We start from the raw sequence: 5610 nt of genomic DNA on the forward strand, positions 1-5610 counted from the left end.
GGGAGGGAGAGAGAGAGGGAGGGGACAGGAAAGATTACAAGAACAAGATACAGAATTTAACAGCGGCCTCTACTCTTTAAATTCTGACAGAATGTTTAGAGAGGCAACATGACAACATAGAAGGATAGTAGTGGTGACAGCATCTGAAGGGTTAGAGAGGCAACATAACAACATAGCAGGATAGTAGTGGTGACAGCATCTGAAGGTTTAGAGAGGCAACATAGAAGGATAGTAGGGGTGACAGCATCTGAAGGTTTTAGAGAGGCAACATAACAACATAGAAGGATAGTAGTGGTGACAGAATGTTTAGAGAGGCAACATGACAACATAGAAGGATAGTAGGGGTGACAGCATCTGAAGGTTTAGAGAGGCAACATAGCAGGATAGTAGTGGTGACAACATCTGAATGTTTAGAGAGGCAGCATGACAACATAGTAGGATAGTAGTGGTGACAGCATCTGAAGGGTTAGAGGCAACATAGAAGGATAGTAGGGGTGACAGCATCTGAAGGTTTAGAGAGGCAACATAGCAGGATAGTAGGGGTGACAGCATCTGAAGGGTTAGAGGCAACATAGAAGGATAGTAGGGGTGACAGCATCTGAAGGTTTAGAGAGGCAACATAGAAGGATAGTAGGGGTGACAGCATCTGAAGGTTTAGAGAGGCAACATGACAACATGGAAGGATAGTAGAGGTGACAGCTTCTGAATGTTTAGAGAGGCAACATAACAACATAGCAGGATAGTAGTGGTGACAGCATCTGAAGGGTTAGAGAGGCAACATAGCAACATAGCAGGATAGTAGTGGTGACAGCATCTGAAGGGTTAGAGAGGCAACATAGAAGGATAGTAGTGATGACAGCATCTGAAGGTTTAGAGAGGCAACATAGAAGGATAGTAGTGGTGACAGCATCTGAAGAGGCTGCTTAGGGAGAGATGAGAGATAGAGAATAACGGAGAGAGTGAGCGGGAACTCGGAAACAGATAGTGGCAGAGAGAGGGAGATAGAGAGAGAAGAACAGACGGAGAGACGGAGAGCTTTTACCCTTCCAGGAATTTAGATGCAGTAGAGTGTTTAGGGAAGTATGCCGAAATCATTTGGCAAAAGTAGGTTAACAACAGCTTCTCAGAGACATCATAATGCCACGTCAACACACACACACACACACACACACACACACACACACACACACACACACACACGAACAGCGAAGTCAGAACTTCAACTCTCCCCAGTGAGATCTCTCATTCCTAATGTAAAGAATGTTAAAAACCTTCCACATCTCTCTCTCTCACACTCTCCCGTCTCTTTGTCTCTCTCAATTAATTTTCAATTTAAGGGGCTTCATTGCAAGTGAATTGTATAAAAGGTTGTATTTACAATTGTGTTTGTTTTTCACTGGTTGCTGCTGTGATTGCATACTGTGGTATTTCACCCAATAGGTATGGGAGTTTATCAAAATTGGATTGGTTTTTGAATTCTTTGTGGTTCTGCGTAATCTGAGGGAAATATATGTCTCCAATATGGTCATAGTATGAGGTATGAAGGTAAGACCCAGATGCAGACAACATCGAATTAACAATGGTTTAATAATCCAACAGGGGCAGGCAATAAACAGGTCAAGGCAGGCAGGGGTCAGTAAACCAGAGGTGGGACATTGATGCCGAATGGCAGGCAGGCTCAGGGTAGGCAGAGGTCCATAATCCAGAGGGGCAAAGGTACAGGTCAGCAGGCAGGCTCAGGGTCAGGCAGGCGGGCTCAGGGTCAGGCAGGCGGGCTCAGGGTCAGGCAGGCGGGCTCAGGGTCAGGCAGGCGGGCTCAGAGTCAGGACAGGCAATGGTCAAAACCAGGAGCTGAGACACAAAAACGCTGGTTGACTTGACAAACGAGACGAACTGGCAACAGACAGAGAACACAGGTATAAATACACAGGGGATAATGGGGAAGATCAGCAACACCTGGAGTCTGTGGAGACAATCACAAAGACAGGTGAAACAGATCAGGGTGTGACAGAACCCCCCCCCCCCCCCCTCTCTAGGGACGCCTACCTGGCCTCCTACCTGGGCGCATACCTGGGTGCATACCTGGGTGCATACCTGGTTGACCGGGGTGTCGGCGGTGGAAGTCGGCGATGAGTCATGGGTCCAGGATGTCTCTAGCGGGGACCCAGCACCTTTCCTCTGGGCCATAACCCTCCCAGTCAACCAGGTACTGGAAACCCCTGCCCCGTGGTCGAACACTCAGGAGGCGTCTCACCGTGTACGCTGGATGGCCATCGATGAACCGGGGAGAGGGGTGGGCCTGGAAACAATAGACAAAGGGTTGTGAGACACGGGCTTAATCCTAGACACATGGAAAATACCGTAGGGTGAATACAAAGGGTACGTGGTAACAAAAGACAAACATTAGTGGGGCTAATAACACTGGAGATGGGGAACGGGCTGATGAAATGCGAGGAAAGTTTACAGGACCCCACCCGGAGGGGCAGGTCCCAGGTGGAGAGCCATAACTTCTGCCCGAGCCGATATCGTGGAGTAGGGGTCGGGTGGCGATCCGCTTGTCGCCTATACCTGGAAGTGGTCTTCAACAGAGCGGCCTGGGCTCTCTTCTAGGTACGGCGACAGCGGCGGAGGAGCATCTGGGCAGAGGGATTGCTGACTTTCTCTACTTGCTCTGGAAGAGTGGAGGCTGATATCCCAAGGAACACTAAAAGGGCGAGAGACCCGTGTCAGAGCAAGAAAGGGTGTTGCTTCCGTACTCAACCCATACCAGTTGCTGACTCCAGGTGGTAGGGTTGGCGGAGACTAGGCAGCGAAGAGTCATCTCTAAGTCATGGTTGGCTTGCTCTGACTGGCTGTCCGACAACCCAATGAGTGTTCTTGAACGCCTTCCCGAACCGAGGCAAGAACTGCGGACCCCGGTCGGTGACCATGTCCACAGGGAGTCTGTGGATCTGGAAGACGTGCTGCACCAAAAACTGGGCCCCCCAGGTAGTTTGGGAAGAGGAATGAAGTGGGCGGCTTTGGGAAGAAATAACAATAAAAACATTGGTCGACTACAGTCAGGATGGCAGTGTTGCCCTCAGATGGGGGGAAACCCATGACGAACGGATGATGAGGGACAGACAGTGGTTTGAAAAGACCAGCTGGAGCTTGCCGAGGAGTCTTATTCTGTGTGCAGACCGCGCAGGCAGCGACAAACGTGGCAACATACGGAACCATAGTAAGCCACCTAAAGCGTTGTTGAACGAAGGCCATGGTCTGACAAGAGCCCGGGTGACTGGCAAGCCTGAAGGAATGGGCCCACTCCAGGACCACAGAGGGGACAGCGTCAGGCGCATTCGGTTATCTGCCCGCCCCCCCCCCCCCCCCCCCCCCGGCTGGGACCGCTGCACCTCCCGGACCTGTTTCCCTGTACCCCAGCTGAGTGCCGTCATCAGGCTCCTCCATTCCTCCAACGCCATCTTCTCCATGAGAAGCTCTCGATTCTGCACATCGTAGTTCCTCTGTGATGCAGGGCAGAACGTTGGGACAGAACAGCCCCCACTCCGACATCCAAAGCATCGGCCTCCACTACGAACTGACAGGAAGGGTCAGGATGAACCCGAATAGGAGCAGTGGTGAAGAGGTGTTTAAGGTCCTGGAACACATGGTCAGCGGCAGAGGACTATGTGAATGGAATCTTGGTAGAGACAGACAGGGGGAGGCCAGGGTGCTATAAACCCGGATAAAGCGGCAATAAAAGTTGGCATACCCCAGGAAGCGTTGAAGCTGCACCCTGGATGTAGGCTGAGGCCAATCCACCACCGCTCTCACCTTCTCGGGATCCATCTGGACACTCCCAGCAGAGATGTAGCCCAGAAAGGGAATGGTGGAGCGATGTAACTCACACTTTTCCACCTTAAGAAACAACTGGTTCTCCAAAAGGTGCTGGAAAACCTGTAGAAAGTGGAGCAGGTGTTCTTGTGGGGAGCTGGAGAAGACGAGGATGTCATCAATGTAGACGAAGATGAACCGGTTCAGCATGTCGCAGAGAGTATTATTCACCAGAACCTGAAACACGGCAGGGGCGTTGGTGAGGCCAAAGGGCATGACCAGATTTGGGAGTGGCTGCTGGCCGTGTTGAAGGCGGTCTCGTCCCCCTCTTGTATCCGCACCAGGTGTTAGGAATTTCATAGATCCAGCTTGGAGAAAACAGTGGCCCCCTGAAGCGGTTCGAAGGCTGAGTAAATGAGTGGTAGCAGATAAAGGTTCTTCACATTAATGTCATTGAGTCCCCGGTAGTCAATGCATGTGCGCAGGGTCTTGTCCTTTCTCTCCATGAAGAAGAAACCTGTGCCAGTGGGAGAGGAAGCAGGATGGATAAATGCTGTAGCTAGGGAGTTCCCAATGTAGGTCTCCATAGCCTTGGTCTCTGGTCCCGACAGAGAGTACAGACATCGCTAGGGAGAAGGTCAATCCCAAAGTCATAGAGGCGGTGCGGTGGAAGGGAAGTGGCCCGGGACTTTCTGAACACCTCCTGGAGGTCCTGGTACTCCGCGGGAATGGCGGAGAGGTCTGGAACAACTTCCGAGCCCCCAAGAAGACATCCCGTAGCAGGTTGCGCCAATTTCAGACAACGGGCATGGCAGAATGGACTCCAGCCCATGATAGCACCCGTAGACCAGTTGATAAGGGGATTGTGTCACTGGAGCCAGGAGAATCCCAAGACCACGGGAATCTGGGGGGACTTGATGAGCAGTAATTGAATGGCCTCACTGTGAATCCCTGACACACGTAGGTTGATGGGAGTGGTGTTATGGGTGACCCAACCTGTAGAGCGCCCGTCCAGCGCTCTAACATCCATGGGAATGGAGAGAGGCTGAGTGGGGATGTTCAGCTCGGAAGCCAGTGTGGCGTCCAAAAAGCTCTCATCGGCCCCAGAGTCAATGAGGACCCGGAGAGATTTGGACTGTTTCCCCCACAGCAGAATGACATGAAGGGGTGCGAGTAAAAGTTGTCCATATGGCCCACGAGAGTACTCGCTCCTACTGTTGAGCCTGGTCTTTTACCGGTGCAAGAAGACACAAAATGACCATAATTCCCGCAATACAGACAGCTCCTTCTGTTGATCCTATGTTGCCGTTCTGCTGGTGACAGCCCAGCTCTGCCTAGTTGCATAGGCTCAGAAAACAGTGCCTCAGCCGTCTTCTGTGACTCTCGAGGAAACCTTGGGTGCTCTCTGCAACGGGACCATCGGGGACTTCCGGGATGACTCGGATGTGAGGTGGAATCCTTGCACGTGCGAGCGAAATCAAATTTCCTCTCCATCCGTCGTTCTCGCAATCGCCCATCGAAGCGGATGGTCAAAGCGATGAGGGAATCAAGATCCGTGGGTAACTCCCGAGCAGCAAGCTCGTCCTTAACCTCCTCCGAGACATCGTGCAGGAACATGTCGAACAGTGCTTCCTGGTTCCACGCACTCTCCGCTGCCAATGTGCGGAAATCCACCGCATAGTCGGCCACTCTGCGGGCATCCTGCCAGAGCTGGATTAGCTCCCGAGCAGCTTCTCTCCCGGAGAACGGGGCATCAAAAACCTTCATCGCCTCTCCCACGAACCTCTCCAGACTTAT

General features: G+C 52.0%; 1 long non-coding RNA gene across 1 annotated transcript; it reads right to left on the reverse strand.

Moving 5' to 3' along the window:
- Positions 1-1568: 1568 nt before the first annotated feature.
- On the reverse strand, positions 1569-3346 carry LOC149971306 (uncharacterized). The gene is made up of 2 exons (XR_016492418.1): positions 2095-3346; positions 1569-1851 (listed from the first exon to the last, which is right to left on the reverse strand). It is a non-coding gene; the product is annotated as an uncharacterized LOC149971306 (long non-coding RNA).
- Between the last annotated feature and the right edge of the window lie 2264 nt (positions 3347-5610).

The sequence above is a fragment of the Oncorhynchus mykiss genome, chromosome 27, assembly GCF_057628025.1.
Source record: "Oncorhynchus mykiss isolate SJ-2025 chromosome 27, ASM5762802v1, whole genome shotgun sequence".
Classification (NCBI taxonomy): Eukaryota; Metazoa; Chordata; class Actinopteri; order Salmoniformes; family Salmonidae; genus Oncorhynchus; species Oncorhynchus mykiss.